General features: G+C 39.6%; 1 long non-coding RNA gene across 1 annotated transcript in view; it reads right to left on the reverse strand.

The window, feature by feature from the left end:
* LOC140523470 (uncharacterized) overlaps window positions 1-19,699 on the reverse strand; it is a 75,422-nt gene that overhangs the window by 2,909 nt on the left and 52,814 nt on the right. Inside the window, exon 3 of the long non-coding RNA XR_011973411.1 lies at window positions 2,956-3,107. This is a non-coding gene — a long non-coding RNA (uncharacterized lncRNA). The remainder of the gene's footprint in view (window positions 1-2,955; window positions 3,108-19,699) is intronic.

A 19,699-nucleotide genomic window follows, 5' to 3' on the forward strand; every position in this document is an offset into this window, starting at 1 on the left:
CTGGATTCATTGGATCATAAAGAATCCAATATCCATAATTTTCATTTTCCTCTCATCTTCTCCTTTCATAAAAACACAAGATAGGGAAAGAAAAGGTTATCAGAAACTTCACTGAGCTGTGAAACCTACTGCTTAAGCTAACACGTCCCTACAATTCTGCTCTCTTTTTTGACAGAGTATTTAGTTTTGATTTAACTTGGCCTAAAAAGGTCAACCTATCTTCTTTCATTCTGCTTGGGGTTGAATAACTTACACTCCGTAAATGAACATCTTAATTTGATTTGTTAGGAACCATGTCTACTTCCTTTTAGGAACCAGAGCTCAGTGATGAAGTTTGTTCTGGTAGGTATTTTTGAAGTCTAGGGACACGGCTTCATCACATTTCTATCCTTTGACAAGGAGTCTAAAGAATGACCTGACATATCCACCCTCATTCACATCCCCCACCTTCCCACATGCAGCTGTGAAGAACAACTTTCAGTTTTTCATGAAGTTTAAGATTTTCAGTCTCAAAGATAATCATGAACTCTAATTTCAGTTTTTCTCTGTCTCTTTCTCTCTGTCTCTCTGCCTGTCTGTGTCTGTTTCTCTCTCATGGTCTCCCTGTCTCTCTCTTTCCCTTCTTTTCCCTCGTTCTACCCCCTTTCCCTGTCTCTGTCTCTTTCTGTCTCTCCTTCCCCCCCTTGCCTTCCCTCTCTCCATCCCTCCCTCCCTGTCTCTGTCTCTGTTTCCCCCTCTCTCTTTCCCTTCTTCCCTCTCTCCTTATTTGTTTCTCTCTCTGTCTTTGTTTTTTTTTTCCTCCCTTCATCTCTGTGTCTCTTTCTCTATTTTTGTCTGTCTCTCACTCTCTCCTTTTGTCCCTTTCTCTCTTTCCCTTCTTCAGGTGGCTCTCTGTGTCTCCCTCCCCTTCACTTTCCCTTTCTCCATTCTCCATCTCTGTCTGTCTCTGTTTCTTCCTCTCTCCCTCTCTCTTTTCCTCCTTCCCTCTCCCCCATCTCTGTCTCTGTCTTGTTTTTCTCCCTCCCTTAATTTCTGCGTCTCTCTCTTTCTCTATTTCTGCCTGTCTCTGTGTTTGCCTGTGTCTCTGTCTCTCTTTCCCTCCCTGTTTCTGTCTTTCCCTCCCTTTCCCTCTCTCCCTCCGTCTCTGTCTCTCTCTGTGTCTCTATCTCTTTCTCTCACTCCCTCCCTACTCACATTCCCTCCCTCCATTCTTTCCTCCCTGTCTCTGTCTCTATTTCTCCCTCCCCTTTTCCCCTTCCTCTGTCTCTCTCTGTTCTCTATATTTCTGTCTATGTCTCTCTGTCTCTGTCAATAGGAGACTCTTTGAGTCCTTGGTTATTCCAAACCTGGAGTCTATGTTTTAGTCATCCATAGCTCTTCATATCTCCAAATGTTCTTAGACTTTTTCTCTAAAAGAGTCAATCTTTATTCTCCAAAGTGGAAGTAATTTGCTAATTCTTCAAAGGGTTGGAAATTTCCCATTGTACTCTGAATTATTCTCCTACATGGTGCCGCAAATTTTTCACTATGCCTGTAAGAAATTAATAAATCCATTGAAGATTTTGTGAAGAAGACATTTTATATTTTCCATGTAGAATGCAAATAAGACTTCAAGGAATGTAAATAAGGTAACCTTGAAAGGCCTGTATCTTTAGGATGACACATCTATCTTTCACTCAGAGAGAGAGAGAGAGACAGGGAGATACTAGGATCAAGAAGCTTCCTCTAATCTGGTTGGGGAGAATTTTCTTGATATGAATTTGACTATTTATGTAAGATTATGAAGTAATCCAGAGCTCTTTGTTTCTTAACAAATTCAGTGTGGCACCATTTTGTCTCTTGTATTTGTGGGTGGAGAATGGGGCATTGATCTTTCATTTCTTTGGTATGGAGAACTCCCAAAGTGAACCTCCCTCCACTAATGCGGTTTGGCAATAACAACTCATCTGTAATTTGTCCTTTCAAGAGAATTGACTAGGGCACTGAAAGTCTAAGTGACATTCACTTGGTCATATAGTGATGTCAAAAGCAAGGTTTGAACCCTCATACAAAGGTCTTTCCTGTATCCACATCCTCTCTCTAACATACCAATGACTCTTAGGTAATAACACTAGGACATTTCATGCTAGAGTCAAAATGGCCCAGGGGAAACGGATTGTGGTGAGAACAAAAAGAAACAGAAGAAACTCAACCATATGTGTTATTACTGTCCACCCACTAGCTTCTATTTTGCTATTCTGTGGTTATAGCTTTATCAGCTGTAGCATAGTGTGGGTGAGTGTAGGAAGAAAGTAGAGTTGAAAGGTTTGGGCAGAGTCAGAATTTATGTGTAATAGCAATGGGTATGAATGTTTCTATGTATCAATGCCAGGACACCTGGACTGAATATTACCGTGAAGGTTGAGACTTAACAGAAAACAAAGGCGTCAGAGTTGCCAGAAGAATGTGGCAGCTTGGCAGCCATGCAATAGATGTGCCCTATTTCCTAAAGAACTTGGATGCTGGTCTAATCTACCAGGACTAGAGGCTAGATGATATGTGTAATATAGCACCAGCCCAGAGCCCTTCTCTATGCCCAATTAATAATCGCAGTTCCAATAACAGCTCATTTTACATGGTATTTGGTAGTTTAACAAGGTCCTTTGGTTATCCCTATTTCCAGGTGAGGAAATTAAGACTCAGAAAAATAATTTGCCCAAGGTCAGATGACTAGTAAATATCAGAACCAAGACTGAAATCTATTTTTTCTGGCTACAATCTTGAACAATTCAAGAGTCAGGTGACTGGTCATGTCACCCAAGACTGGATGTCGCCCATGCTTGGAATTTTCACTTTCTTTGTCTTCATCTCCTTGCTTCCCTGGCTTCCTTCAGATAACCTACCTTCTGTAAGAAGCCTTTATAGACTCCTTTTAATACTCGTCTTCCTTCTGAGACTATCTGTAATTCATCTTACCTGAATCTTCTTTGTATAGTTTCTTGAGTGTTTTCTGGTATTCTGGTCATGGCTGAGAGTGCGCTGACTGCCAACAGTGGCTGTATCAAACTTCTTTTTAAACTCCATGTTTTGCCATCAGACACTTGCTCCTGCTCTCCATCCTCTCACAACTGAACAATGTGCACAAACCAAAAACAGACCATGAGGAATATATTCCATTAGAAACTTGGGGGGAGGTGAAAAGTTTAAATAAATGAGAACCAGAACCATGGACAACGGAGGCTATGATTCATAGACAAGTGAGCAGGGCTATTAACCAACTGTGTCACCAACTCCTTCAGCTGTCTTTCTTTGGGCGAAAGACAAACCACTACACAAATTAAGGTTTGGGTTTTTTTGGTGGTGGTGGTGGGTTTTGTTTTTCTTTTTTTGCTATTTTCCCCTAGTCCATTAAAATCTGAGTCTTTGGTGCTTTTCAAAATGCTCCTGTGCTATAGAAAAGAGGTTTCATTAGAGGATATAAGAGCAGACCACGAGCACAGAGATCCCTGTTGGGCTGGTGTGCTCCAGAGAGTGCAAGCATGGTATTCTTTAGGATAAACAAGAGGGCAGAGCGCCATAATTGGTTCCTGATGTTTGCCCCAGCCCAGACTGGAGCCCTTAAAACATGACCATGGCTTGTTTGTGTTTATGCCTATATTTGGTTTTTAAAGAAAAATGGGTTTTCCATCTGGGTTGGTGGCATTCCACTCCAGCAACCTCAATGTTGGGTGTCTCATCTACTGCTCACCTTTCAAAGCCATAAAGAGGTCTTCTTTCTCCTTTATACAGAAGTACTTCTAGCCAATATTTACTATGAAAGAGCAATGTTTATCGGGCTTGGTCTCGGATATGGAAGTTGCCCAGTGGCTGGAACTCTTCCCCTCCCCCTCCTCTCTTCCCTCTCTCACACTTTTTTCTTACCTGCCCCCTGTCTTTCTCTCCTTTCCCCCCTTCCCCACTTCCTGTCGTGGGTTTCTGGCCTGCAAGAGAAAATTACTAGGAGACAAATGAACAGTTTGATTGTAAAAAGATGGCTAGCAGAGCAAAGATTAGGCTGGTGAGGGACAGCGGGGTGAGGGTGGATTTGAATTAATTTATTTCCCAAACCTCTGCCTGACACTGAACCCAGACTATTTCAGTGAGCTGCCTGTGGAATGAATAAGTCAGTGGGTGATTTTAATAGTGTTCTTTGGCCACATCTTGATGGGAAGTACAGACTCATGGGCAATGTTCTGGGCTTGATTCTCTGTGGATGGAGTTGCATTTTTTCCTTCCTGCCTGCAGGAGAGCTATCCTTCTGCAAATTATTTAAATTCAGGGAAATGAAAAAGGCCTCTTTGTGGGCTTTTGCAAATACAAAATGGATTTGTTGTTTTTTAAAGCCCCCAACAATAATAAAGCTGGCCCTTCTCAGGTGAAAGAAGGAAAAAACAGGCTGAGGCAAAAATATAAGCAGCCCTTCTGTATGCTGGATTGCATGAATAATTTCAACAAAGATACATCCCAAAGTGCTCTGAGAAGGCTTTGGACCAAACTGGCCCTTTTTTTTTTTGTACTCTGTTTTACAGACATTGCAACTCAGGAGCCAGCCCACAAGGGATTGTAGCTGTTTCCAAATCACATACATTTTAGTAGAAGGTAAATACACACACACACACACACACACACACACACACACACACACACGCCTCCCTTTAAGGAAATTGGATAGATGAAAATGCTAGCTTACAAACAGATATATTGAAGGAGATCCAGGTGGTTACTTACACATTAAAAGAATTCTTCATTTAACAAAAACAAAAACAAAAAATCAAGAGGAATCTTTTAAATAGTTAGATCCAATGGTATAATTTCAAATGTGATATAGTTTCCAAATATGCATTTCACATATAGCTTCTCATAGTTTTTCTTACTTTCCTCAGTCTTCTCCCTACTTGACTTCTCTACATCTTTTGACATTGTCAAACAACTTTTCATCCTGGATATTTTTCTTCCTTGGATTCTGTGACATAGCTCTGACCAGGTTTTCCTCTTATCTGTCTGACATCTTCTCAGTTTCCTTTACTAGATCATCCTCAATCTCTCATTCACTGAAAACAAGAGTCCCCTAAACTCTGTGTTGGCCCCATTTTTCTTTTTTCTGGACTCAGTAATTTTTTTGCACACTAATGGGTTTCATTATTATCTCTACATAGATAGGTATAGATGGGTAGTTATGTGCTACAGTGGATAGAATGACATTCCTAGAGTCAGGAGACTCATCTACAAGAGTTCAAATCTGGCCTCAGACACTATAACTAGCTATGTTGCAAGTCACTATATCCTGTTTGCCTCAGTTCCCTCATTTGCAAAATGAGCTGAAGAAGGAAATTGCAAACTACTCCAGTATCTTTTTTCTTTAGGTTTTGATTAATTAATTAATTAATTTTAGCCTTCAACATTTCTTTCCACAAGATTTTGAGTTCCAAATTTTCTCCCTTTCTCTCCTCTCCCCCCACCCCAAGATGGTATGCATTCTGATTACCCCTTCCCCCCCAGTCTTCCCTCCCCTTTATCACCCTCCTCCTATCCTCCTCCCTCTCACTTTCTTGTAGGGCAAGATAGATTTCTACACCCCATTGCCTGTATATCCTATTTTCCAGTTACATGTAAAAACAATTTTTAACATTTGTTTTTAAAACTTCGAGTTCCAAATTCTCTCCCTTCTTCCCTTCCCACCTACCCTCATTGAGAAGGCAAGCAATTCAATATAGGTCATACATGAGTAATCATGCAAAACACTTCCATAATAGCCTTGTTGTGAAAGACTATATGTCCTTACATCCTATCTCACCCACCCTCATTTATTCCATTCTCTCCTTTGACCCCGTCCCTTTTCAAAAGTACTTGCTCCCAACTACTCCCACCCCCAACCTGCCCTCTCTTCTATCATTCCCCCTCTTATCTCCTTCCCCCTACTTTCCTGTAGGGTAAGATACCCAATTGAATGTATGTTACTCCTTTAAGTCAAATCCAATGAGAGTAAGGTTCACTCATTCCCTCTCACCTCCCTCCTCTTCCCCTCCATTATGAAACCTTTTTCTTGTGTTTTTTATGTGAGATAATTTACCCCATTCTATCTCTCCCTTTTTCCTACTCCCAACATATTTCTCTCTCACCCTTCATTTTATTTTTTAGATATCATCCCTTCATATTCAACTCACCCAATTACCCTATATTCCATCCACCTACCCTAATACTGAGAAAAGTCTCATGAGTTACAAATATCATCTTTCCATATAGGAATGTAAACAGTTCAACTTTAATAAGTCCCTCATAATTTCACTTTCCTGTTTACCTTTTCAAGTTTATCTTGATTCTTGTATTTGAAAGTCAAATTTTCTGTTCAACAAGAATGCTTGAAAGTCTTCTATTTCATTGAATGTCCATTTCCCCCCAATGAAGTATTATACTCAGATTTGCTGGGTAGGTGATTCTTGGTTTTAGTCCTAGTTCCTTTGAATTCTGGAATATCATATTCTAAGCCCTTTGATCTTTTAATGTAGAAGCTGCTAGATCTTGTGTTCTCCTGATTGTGTTTCCACAATACTCAAAATGTTTCTTTCTGGCTGCTTGCAATATTTTCTCCCTGACCTAGGAACCCTGGAATTTGACTACAATATTCCTAGGAGTTTTCCTTTTAGGATCTCTTTCCAGAGACAATTGGTGCACTCTTTCCATTTCTATTTTACCCTCTGGTTCTAGAATATCAGGGCAATTTTCCTTGATAATTTCTTGGAAGATGATGTCTAGGCTCTTTTTTTGATCATGGCTTTCAGGTAGTGCAATAATTTTAATATTATTTCTCCTGGATCTATTTGGTCAGCAGTTTTTCCAATGAGATATTTTGCATTGTCTCCTATTTTTTTCGTTCTTTTGGTTCTATTTTATAATTTCTTTATTTCTCATAAAGTCATTAGCTTCCATTTGCTCCATTCTAATTTCAGTGAGCTTTTGGACCCCCTTTTCTATTTGGTTAATTCTGTTTTTTTAAGACATTCTTCTTCTCTTTGACTTTTGGGACTTCTTTTGCCATTTTGGTTAGTCTTTTTAAGGTATTTTCTTCAGTATTTTGGGGGTCTCCTTTGGCAAGGTGCTGACTTGCATTTCATGATTTTCTTGCATCACTTTCATTTCTCTTCCCAATTTTTCCTCTACTTCTTTTACTGATTTTCAAAATCAATTTTGATCCCTTCCATGACCTGCAACAAATTCATATTTTTCTTGGAGACTTTAGATGAAGGAGATTTGACTTTGCTCTCTTCTTCTGGTTGCATGTTTTGGTCTTCTTTGTCACCAAAGTAAGATTCTATAGTCTGAGTTTTTTTTTACACTGTTTGCTCATCTTCCCAGTCAAATGTTTGACTTTCTAACTCTTTATTAAGGTAGGACTCTGCATTCAGTGTGTAGGGTGTCCTGACTTCCCAAACTTCAGGGGTTTTGTGTAGTTATTTCAGAGATACTTCTGGGGGTCTGTAAAATTTCAGTTCTTCCAATGTGGTATGATCAAAGGAGAGGTGTTTACTCCTTTTCTGGTCTGTGTTCTGGTCTGTTGAGTGACCACAAGCACCCTTTTATGCCTTGGAACTGTGAGGAAGATTCCCTCTCCACTGCAGTCACAAGCTCTGCCACATCAGTGCTCCTCTTCTCCCCAAGACTGCCACCCAGAATTGCAACTAAGATCCAAGCACTGGCAAAGCAAGACAATCTTGCCTTAGAGTCAACAAAGAGATCCCTGCAATCCCCCTCTGATTAGCCACTTGATCCCCTACACTGTCTGTGTGCTAGGAGTTCTAGCAGTAGCTGCTGCTGAAGCTGCTGCTGCTGCTACCAACACCACCTCTGCCACCCCAGGGCTGGGGCCAGACTATGCTCCTCTCTCATCTAGGTCTGACAGAGTTTTCTCACTGACCTTCTATACTGTCTTTGCTGCTATGCTGTCTTTGTGGGCAGCAAAGTTTGGAAACTGCCACAGCTGCCAGTAATTCAGTCCCCTGATGCCTGTTCAGGCCCCATCTATGCTGGCATGACCCATGCTGGACTGTGCTCTGCTCTCAGCCTGGTGTGATAGACCCTTCCTGTTGACCTTCCAGATTTATTTCACTCCATCATTTTGTGGGTTCTGCAATTCTAGAATTTGTTTAGAGTCGTACAAGTATTTGAAGGGGTTTGGGGGAGAGTTCAAGAGAGGTCAAACAAGTCCCTGTTTTTATTCCCTACTCCAGTATCCTTGTCAAGAAAACCCCAAATAGGGTCACAAAAGAGTAAGACACAATTGAAATGATTGGACAACTACACAGATGATTTCCACTTCTACATAAAAGGTTTGGACAGAGAGTACAGCTATCAGCCCCATAAACAAAGTTTTAGAATCAAGATCATGGCCAAAGTCAAAATGGAAAGAATTAGAATAGGTCCAGGGGAAAGTAAAATGGAATATGGTCTGGTATGCAAGACTTTTCCAGGAGAAATGTCACAAAGGCAAGAGGGACAAAATGACTATGGTTGTGAAACCAGCTTTCTCCTTCTGCCTCCCTTCCTGGGATATCTTTAACAGTGAGATCATGTCCTTTACACAGCAGTCTCAGAAGTGGGAAGCAGGACCAGAACAATGTGGGGCCAGGAGCTAAGGGGAACAGATTTAGTAGTGGAAGTAGCAGCCAGCCAGGTCCTCCAATGCTGGCTTAGCCAGGATTGTATCTGAGGGAGAATGGAAAAACAGCAGCATTGGGAGCTAGCCAAAGTTCTTCAGCACTGAGCCTAGTGATGGAGTCTGATGAATGGGAAAGGTTTAAGGCCTTTCCCTCACTGAAACAGCAGTTAAGAGAAGTCTAGATCTGAGGGTCACAACTGACTATATTTGAGTGTGTCTTTGCCTTCCAAAGTAACGGGAGCAGCTTCTTGGTTTGGAAAAATACCATAGGTTCTGTGCTTTACTGTATGTGATTTAATACCTTTTCCTATTATGTTTAATGAATTGTATGAATTTATGTCATGTGTTTGTCAGTTAAACTCCACAGAGATGCAGCAAGGACAGAAAGAAGTGAGTGGTTTTTCTAGTGTGATGGGTACAAAGCCATAAAGAAATCTATCTGCATAAATATATATATACACCCTCTCAGGGGTGGGGAACCTGCAGCTTCGAGGCCACATGTGGCCCTCTAGGTCCTCAGGTGTGGCCCTTTGACTGAATCTGAACTACACAGAACAAACCCCCTTAATGAAAGGATTTGTTCTGTAAAACTTGAACTCAGTCAAAAAGTCATACCCAAGGACCTAGAAGACCTTACAGCCACAAGTTCCCCACATCTATGGCTTAACTTTATAGAATAAGGGGAAAGGGGCAAAGCTAGGAGACAGAGAGAGGTAGCTAGCTCTCTGAGAGCTAGATAGAGCTTGGAAGCCATCCCCTAGGTGGAAATGAGTATTGTTGAATATATGACTGAATTTACTTTAGTCTTTTTTATGGAATAGAATCAAGTAACATGCCAGGAGCATTCCCTATTGGCTAAATCTACGTATCTAATACTACCCAATTCAATTCTAGTCCTGCAATTCCAACTCCCTGTGATACATCAGCTTGAGGGTATCTTCCCTGTATCTCAAACTCAACATTTGCAAAACAATCTCATTACATTCTCCTCTAAACCAGTCTTGTCTACTTTGGTCAAAGGCACAAGCCACTTAGGTTTGAAACTTTGACATACCCTTCACTCAGCCCTTTCCCTTTTTCAAATCAAATACCAAGTCTTTTTTTTTTTTTGAGGCAAACAAGGTTAAGTGACTTGTCCAGATATTGTATTTACATGTGGGTATACACATACATGTATATATACATACATATATATATATATATGAAACATTATATATTTCATGCAACTATTATGTTTCTGAGGCCAGATTTGAATTTAGGTCCTCTTGACTCCAGGGCTGTTGCTCTATCCACTGTACTGCTTAGCTGTCTTCAAATGCCAAGTCTTAATAAACTGACTGGTGGTACATCTCCTGCGCCTCTTACTTCATCTCCACTCACAAGACTACCACTGTGATTCAGGACCTGTTCATCTTTTTCCTGAACCATTGCAATAAATTCCTAAATAAATTCCTAATAAATTCCAATTTCCACTTTCACCTCTCTTCAATCCATGCTGCTAAAATAATCTTAAAGAGACCCATTTCTGACCACATCACTCCCTATCTCAGATCTTTAATGATTCCCTATCACCTTGAGAATAAAATGTAAACCCCTTGGCCTGTAACCTAAAGCCTTCTACAATTTGATTCCAACCAACTTTTCCAGAATTTTTTTACACTATTTTCCTTCGTGAACTCTGTGTGCCCGCCAAACAGTCTGACTTGCTATTCCTTGAACTCTGCATTCCATTTTCTGTCTCTGCACAAACTGTCCCCCTCATGCCTGTAATATACTCCCTCCTCCCTTTCTTAGCTTACTCTCAGACTCCACTCTGAGGTCACCTTCTCTAACCTTCCCTAATTTCTCTGTTTGCTAGAGTGTGCGTACCCTTAAATGCCCTTGGATATGTATTACATTATCATTATAATATCATATATCATATATATCTATTACTTATACATTATATATAATATTATATTATATCATACATATGTATATATAAAATGTATCTATGTCTGCCCCACTCCCAGTAGGACATAAGTAGAATATAAACTCTTTGAGGGCAAGGATTGTATCATCTTTGTTTTTGTATTCCCATTGTCTAGTATGGTGCCTTGAACATAGTAGATCTTAATAAATGTGTTGCCTTGTCTGTTAATTTCACAATAAAAAATAAAATTTAATTTTTTAAAGCTGTTCTGTAGAACAAAATGCATCTATCTATAATTGTGTGTGCGTCTGTGTCTGCCAAAAATATCTTCCATACAACTCACTCCTCTTCCACATCATCCTGGCTCAGGACAGCAAGGTCACTTGGAATAATTCCACATAAGCAGTATAGGGCTATGTGTTGTATATATCATGAAGGAATAAGGAAACTAGGGGAATGGCCAGGAGTCAAGAAGTCAGGCAACATCAGCTTTTAAAGTAAACAGTCAAGTAATAAACGTTAGACTGTTTTAGGATTTGTCTTGGAATGGGGGGTGGGGTGGGGAGAGGACTTTATAGATCACAGCTGTGCTTACTTTATGATTTCCTGGATCTTTACCATTTTGTATGTAGTCTATAGTCGACTTTCCAAGGCACAAGGTAGATTTTCTTCTAAAAGTTTTGCTGTTCCTCTGCAAAAGTCTCAAAATGAGGGTCTTGGTTAGTTGTCGCACCCAGGATACGCAGACAAGACAAATTAGCAAACATTTATTAAGTGGTAAAGCACTTTGCAGATATTTGTAAAACTCACAGAGTCGAGATGATTGTAAAACTGTTATCCTGTGTCTCTTTATATATAAATTTTTCCACTCAAATATTTACAGACTGGCAATTCTATTGGTAGGATTTCAGATCTCAACTTGGAAGAGAGTTTGACCCCCTCCTTGTTTTATAAATGAGCAAAGTGATGCTCAGGAGAGGCTGGAGAATATACCTAAGGACACTCAAGTAGGAAGCATCAGAGATGGGGTTAGAATCCAAGTCTGCTGACTCTAGAGCCAGTATTCCTTCCACCATATTTTGTAATCACAGGACTTTAGTCTGACTCTGTGTTCTGCTCCCTACTACTTTTGTAACCTTGGTCAAGCCAGTTCACATCTCTGGACCTCAGTTTCCTCATCTGTAAAATAAAGAGATTGGGCTAAGGTCCCATCGTGCTCTAAATCGATGATCCTATGACCACATGACTATACCTGTGGGAGACTGAACTCAAGGTATGCGGGGGAAATGGTCTGTGGTTGCTTTATCTACATTTCTGTTTAATTAAAATGTTATAAACCAAATTTGTTCTGTGGCTTATGGATACTGGTAAAACAGATCAGTAGGAACTTGTGAGCTCTGTTTTGGAGAGGCTTCAGACTCACAAAATATCTAGAATCTGGGGTACCTAAATTGTGACTCAGTGGTGGTAGGGGAGATCCATGGGCTCCATCCTTGCTAGACTCATCCTTGAAGTATTTCCAGTTGAGTGGGATTTGCCAGCATTTGTACCTTGTGGGGAGAACTTTCAAGAGCCTGAAGTCGTCAAACGGTGACGAAACATCAAGGTTGGACCCTAACATAGTGGATCCATGATGTTTTCTAGGGACCTGCCAAAGTTTGGAGAGACTTGTCTCTAGGCAGTCACATGGTGATGGACTTTTTTGGTCACAATAAATTTCAAATTATCTCTTCTCAATCTGTTTTCTAGCTCAATTTATTTTACAATGAGATATTTCACATTTTCTTCTCTTTTTTTTCATTTATTTTGTTTGTTTCTGTATGTCTCATAGAATCATTAGCTTACATCTGCCCAATTCTAATTTTTAAGAAATTATTTTCTACAGTGAGCTTTTGTATGTCTTTTTCCACTTGAAGAAATCTACTTTTTAAAGAGTTCTTTCCTTCCATGAATTTTTGTACCTTTTTTGTCCATTTGATCAATTATACTTTTTAAGGTGTTCTCTTCAGTGGATTTTGCACCTCCTTTACCAAACTGCTTACTCCTCTTTTATGATTTTCTTGCATTACTCTCACTTCTCTTCCCACTAATTCTCTAATTTGATTTTAAAAAACTTTTTGGAGCTCTCCCATGAATTCTCTTTTTGGGCCTGTGACCAATTCACAGCTTTCTTTGAAGCTTTGCATATAGCTGCTTTGGTTTCATTTTTCTTCTTGTGGGTTTGTGTCTTGATCTTTCTTGTCACAGTAGTAACTTTCTATGGTAGATTCTTTTTTGTTGTTGTTTGCTCATTTTTTCCCAGCATATTTCTAGACTTCCAATTTTATGTTAAATTTGGACTTTGCTCTTGGAATGGAGGAAGAACAATCTCAAGTTTCAGGGTTTTTTGTACTATTGTTTTCAGAGCTAATTCTGGGGGGTCTACAAGTTTTCAGTTCTTCCAAGGTGGTATAGTCTAACAAGACGTGTGGTCACTGCTCTCCTGGCCTGTGCTCTGGTCTCTGAGCAAACAAATTTTTTTCATCCTCCAACTGTGACCAGGGTGCCTGTTCCTCTGCGGCCCCAAGACATTATGTGCTAGTGTTCTTCTTTACCTTGAACTGTTCTGTCACCCAGGACTGAGAATGGCCAATGCAGCAGAGTCTTGCACACAGTGCCAGCAAAGGGTCCCTATTATTACCTTTTTAGCCCATTCTCTGACCCTCTTATAGTCTGTGAGCTGAGAGCTCTGGTGTTTGATGCATATACCCTCCCCCCACAAGACGATGCTGGTCTGCTGGACAGCACCTGGCCTATGCTGGACTGCACTCCACTGTTACCCTGGTCAAATATACCCTTCCTGCTAAACTTCTAAGTTGGTTTGAGCTGGAACATTTTTCTCACTCCCCTAACTTTTGTTGGTTCTGCCATTCTAGAATTAATTTTGAGGTATTATTTTAAAGTTGTTTGTTAGAGAATTTGGGAGAACTCAAATGAGTCCCTACTTATCTCTACCATCTTGGCTCTGCCTCTGCAATAATTCTCAGAGACCATCAAATAAGTTGTTGAGAGACTATGATAAGAGTCAGTGGTGGGAATACCTTCATCAATGAAATCATGGATTTTCAAAGTGTTGGGATACATTGTCATTCTATTAAGGCCAGTGTAATTTTCCATTATACATTGGCACAGATGTAAATTTCAGTTCCTATGTCTCATTGCCTTAGTAATGAACACAATTGGCAGAATGTTAAAATAATGAAAAAAGAAACACAGATAGACCAAATATAAACCTAAAGGAAAATTCAATACCCATCCTTTTCTTAATGAGAGTATTTTCTGATGGTTTGAATAAGAGATATAGGAAAAAGTTACCCCCAAAGTCCAAGCATTTAAGTGAATATTATGTGCCAAGGGTTGTGCTAAGTCCATTAGGAACATCTCACTTGATTCTAACAACAACCCTGGGAAGTAGGTGCTATTATTTTTCCCATTTTATAGTTGAAGATACTGAGGTAAAAGTTTAGTTACTGCCAAAATTACACAGCTAGTAAGTATCTAAGATCTGAACTTAGGTCTTTCTGGCTCCCAGCCTAGTCTTCTATCAGTTGTACTACCTAGCTACCTCTGTTGCAGTTCAAATTTAAAGGGTATTCATACATTGGGAAATAGCTGAACAAATTGTATTATAAAAATGTGAAGGAATACTATGTGCTTTGGAATGTTGAAGGGGATACTTTCAGAGAAACTTCCCAAGACATGTAGTACTGATTCAGAGTGAAATGAACAAAAACCCGAAGAACAATTTATACAACAACATCGTAAAGAAAAACCACTTTGAAAGACTTAAGAACTTTGATCAATGCAATGGCTAGCTGCAATTTCAGATGACTTTTTGATGAAGTATGCTACCCACTTCCTCACAAGGAGGTGATACATTCAAGGTCCAAAAATAAACTTGCATTTTCAGACACAGGAAAATTTGGGAATCTGTCTTGCTTAACAATGAATTTTTTTCAAGGTTAATGTCTTTTTCTTTTTTTTCCAATTGTAGGAAGTAGAGGCAAGAAGGGCATAGTTATGGGATTGCCCTCCCCCCTGTCAAAAAAAAGAAAGAGAAAAAAATCATTGAGACATTTTTAAAAGAATGAAAATTAGATTTTAAAAGAATAAGAATAAAATTTTGGAAGAAAAAGAATAGCAAAAGAGAGAATGCTAGAAGGGAACAAGACAGTTTTGAAAGTCAGACTTGAATTTATTATATACTTAAAAGTAAAAACAAACTATTCATAAGAAATTCACTATTTCCAAAGTAAAAAAGTACACAGCAGAGAACAAAAGAAAACTTACAAGAAAGCAAAGATAGACAGTTTTCAACACACTGTGCAGTATTTATCATATAGGCTTTCTTGAAATGAAAATTTATTGTTACATATTTTGAATCTTCTCTAATGTTCTGCTGTGTACATGACACGCTTCCCCCTCTTCTAACTTTGTATTTAATTTCCAATATTTAAGTTCATGATAATGTTTTTGTTTCTTTTCTCTATTGGTGTTCTGGTGTTTGAATCTAAAAACAATAAATTCATTATTTCCTATTTCAGTTCTACTTTGTACATTGACATGCTCATTCTATTTGGTGTTTGTTGACTTCCATATAAAAAAATTGTCAAAACAAGGTCAAGTGCAAGTCATGTCATCATTTCTCTGATGGCATGACCTTCTTTGGCAACCAAGGATGAACGCACAATAAAAAAATTGTGAGTTGCCAGTTTCTCCCATAATGGGCAGCTAGGAGTGGCCAACATTGCCCCTCCCTTCCCACTCCTCACCAATGGCAAGCTCTTACTCATTTGTATTATTCAGGTAATAATATTTGTACTACCAATCTCAGTGAAAGATTGAGAGGAGGCAGGTGCTTTATAAACTGTAAAGAGATATCCAATTGTAAGCTTCGTATCTTGGAATTTCATCTGGTGCCCAGAGTCCCACTGGTCAGTATGGCAGGTAGGAAGAAGTGATTAAAGGAATTCCTTTGTGCCAAGGGGCACGTGTTCCAAAGAGCTTAGATATGCTCAGCCTCAGACTCCAGAGGGATGAATATGTTCTCTTGCTCAACATTGGACTTGTGCTTTAGAGTGATGAAGAAATCCCTTATTGAATAGGTTATTGAAGAACCCCTCACAATCCATGAGAAAGTAGGATTATGTCAAAGATGACTGGCTACTCAGCCAGGAAGAGCTGCCCACTCAGCAGGGTCTGCATCTCCCTCTTTTGCCTTTTGAGTATTTGCTTTGGGACTTTGCCGACTCTTTTTTGGACTCCTAGACAGAGAGGGAGGATATTTCTTTCCTCTCCCACCTGCCTGCCTAGATGCAGTGGCAGCTGTGAGAACATGTAAGTGAGAACATGTGTTTTACTAGGTGAGTGAGATTGGGCCTCAAATCCTAGACGCTTCTACTACTTTGGATTTCTTTCCCTTTGAACTGGTGACCTACCAGAAATCCTGAGAGATGGATTCCAGCCTTGATCACTATTTCATGAGTTTGAGATTCCTTGAGTTCCTACATTGATGTCACTGTCCTATTGTGTGTGTGTGTGTGTGTGTGTGTTCAACCTTCATTGCCAAAGAAGACCATGCCATCAGAGAAATAATGACATGACTTGCACTTGACTTTGTTTTGAGGGAGGGAGGGCTGTGCAGGTCACCAGCCTCACTTCTCCTCCAGACTCATCTGGATCCAGTGACCAGATATTCATCAGGATGTCTGGAGATGGCCCAGGATGAGGCAATTGGGGATAAGTGACTTGCCCAAGGTCACATAGCTAGTGAGTGTCAAGCATATAAGGTGAGATTTCAACCCAGGTCCTCCTGACTCCTACACTGGTCCTCTATCCACTGCACCACCTAGCTGCCCTTCATTGTCCTATTAATTAAGAAGGAAATGAGGGGAGAAGCATTTGTGTGGTGCCTACTATGTGTCAGGCTCTATGCTAAGTGCTTTACAATATTTTCTCATTGGATCCTCATAACCCTTCTAAGTAGGTGCCATTATTTATTATCACCATTTTAGATGTGAGGAAACTGTGGCAAACAGAGGCTAGGTTAAGAGATGCACTACATAGCTATTTCAAATGAGTGAACATTTATTAAGTGCTTACTCTGTGTAAAGCACATTTGTATTCCCAAATACAAATGGGAATACAAATATAAAAGAAATCAGTTTTTGCTGTCAAAAAACTCATTCTGATGGAGACAACATATATGAAAGGTTTTAGCTGCAGTTCAGATGGAAAGGTCGCGAGGTCCCTAGGAAGCTGCAGCAAAGCAGATGGCAACATTACATCTTCAATATCATTTCTGTCTGTTAAATCATAGGTTTTTCTGATGTTGAACCATTTAACCGTGCCAAGGACTTTGATGGTAAGATCTTTCCTCCTTGGTCTTCAATAGCTATGTCTGCAGTACCAATGGATGGAAGCTGTTACCAGGCCACATCTCCATATGAATTGCTTCCTAGGATGAGGACTGTAGGCAATACATTAGAAACTGGAGTGGTCAGTGATGGGAGTGGGGATCCTGACACCCCAACCAAGCTCCTGGTCTTGTCTGCTAGTCAGTGTCAGTTGGTCAGTAGTTGGTGTCTGTGCCAAGAAAGGTGGGCATGTTTATAGTGATTGTCCCCCTTAATGATGATACAGAGCTTAAACTAGAAGCAGGCCAGGTGGCCTATGGGGCACTGCTGTTTCCATTTTCTTGGATTCAAGTTCCTGGGACCTGAGGGCTTGAGACCTGAGATATACAATGTATGGGTTATTAGAAAAGGGTTTCTCAGTTTCATAAGTGGCAGAACATATCCTTATAGTTTATAGATGGATTTTGGCTAATCCATTATTTGAGAGATGAGGAAATTGAAACCCAGAGTAGAAACTTTACTTGCTTCATATTGCATGGCCAATTTGGGCAAGACATTGGAAAATTGGGTTCTAGTCTTGGCTTATAATGATCCTTAGCTGTATACTGATGCCTTTGTGAGATAATTATCACAATCTTCATCATCTTTGGTCATTTTTGTGCCTAGATTGGAAGCAAGGGTAGGAACAGAGCTTTGCACACAGCAGACCCTCAATAAATATTTGCTTGATTAATAAAAATAGATGAAAAATCAAACATAGTCCAGGCAGTTTGGTTATTTCTTCAGGTGTTTGTAAAGCATTTGAAATGAAAAAGACCATCCGTCTATTACCAAGAGAGAAACTGAAATTGGCAAGGATGTGATTTGTCCTAGCTGCCCATTACTGGGTGGAACCGGCAACTTAATTTTTTTTATTTTGACCTAACAAACACCAAATAAAATGAGCATGTCAATATACAAGGTAGAAGAGAAAAATAGAATTATACAGGAAGTGTTTGCGTTTTTAGGTTTAGTTTGATTTTCCTTTTAAGTATATAATAAATTCAACATTCTATTTTAAAAACTATCTTTTTTGTTTCTTTCTAGCATTCTATTATTTATTATTTTTCTTTTCAAATTTCATTCTCATTCTTTTAAAAATGTTTCAATGACTCTTTTTTCTCTTTCTTTTCTTTTTCTTTTTTTTTGAGGGGAAGACAACAACCCTTTAACTACACCTCTCTGTCCCTGACCTTCCCCAATTGGAAAAAATAAAGAAAAATTTAACCCTTGTAAAATTTTGCATAGTTAAGTGAAACAAAATCCCAAATTTGCTTGTATCTGAAAATTCAGTCTCATTTTGCATTAATTCCGGACTGATCTGATTCTGGTAGGTTCTTAGGCTAGACCATGTGATAGGGGTTTGAGAGAAGAGCACAGAATACTTATGGCAACCTGGAGGTGGTATCCCAAGTTGGGTGGCCATTTGGCAGACAGGTAAAATACATGGAAGAGAAAATGTGTACACTTCCCTCAACTGTCTGCCTGGGCTTTGCCCAAGTTTCTCCAAGTTAATTCTGGTTCTGCGGTAGTTATGTTCGTCCTTTGTTTTTGAAGAAGACTGTGACATCAGAGAATTGATGCCATGACTTGCACTTGACTGTGTTTTGAGAGAAGGAGGGCTGCACAAGGTCTCCAGCCTCACTTTCTCCTCCTGAGCCATCTGGATCCAGCAAACATATTATCAGGATGACTGGAGATGGCCCAGGATGCAATGGGGCACCTTGGCCTTTTTTAGACTAGGTCTTTTGATGGACTCATTTTGAGGGAGGTAACACCCATTGAGTAAATATACCTCTTTAAGAAGTAGTCAGGGAATGGCCCTTTTAAAGGGCAAAAGAAAAAAACAAACTAAATAAAACTGGGAGGGAAAGAGAAACTGTTACTACTGATACTACTCTAAGGCAGTGGAAAGGTGAATTAAAGGCAGAAAAGGAAAGGAAATATATGTCTGGGCTTATGGATGTGTGGTGATACGGATTTGTTAATTAATCATTAGCATGTATAAAATACTTTAAAATAGGTAGAGTGCTTCTACTTATTTTTTTCACAGGCTTCACAACAATGCCCACAAGGTGTTTACTGTGGGGAGATTTTGATCCTCATTTTGTAGATGAAGAAACTGAGTGAAATTCAGTGACTTGTCCATGGTCAAATACCTACTAATTAGTTGGAGGAGGACTTTGAACCCAGATTTTCTTAGCTTTGTATCTAATAATCTATTGCCTCCCTGCAGAGGATCACATACTTTTGTGAATACAATGACAATGGGGAGGATTGCCTGAGAACACAATTCTGGGAAATTTAATTTCTCCAAAACATTTTTTATTAAGTATCTTCATTTTATGACTTCAGACTCCCTGCCTCTGTCCATCTTTCTGGGTAGCTTTCTGAGATAGATTTTCTTTGAAATACTTTGTAGAAGCGTATGTGTTGAAGAGTGATTTCAAATAGAGTTTTAAGTGGTAGATTAAGACCCTCTTGTGCCCTCAGGTACTAGCACAGTGACAGCCTTCTCCTCAACCTTGACTTGATTGAGCCAACTGGAAGGATTGGCCAAATAAGTCCCTCCCCTGGATTTCTAAAAAGTTATTAGAAATGTCTTATGGGAAATGAGTAAATGCTGTATTCCTAGCTTCCCTTTGCAATCTGCCTCAGTCTTATCTCTTCCAAGTGCTGTGG

The sequence above is a fragment of the Notamacropus eugenii genome, chromosome 1 (genome assembly GCF_028372415.1).
Source record: "Notamacropus eugenii isolate mMacEug1 chromosome 1, mMacEug1.pri_v2, whole genome shotgun sequence".
NCBI lineage: Eukaryota > Metazoa > Chordata > Mammalia > Diprotodontia > Macropodidae > Notamacropus > Notamacropus eugenii.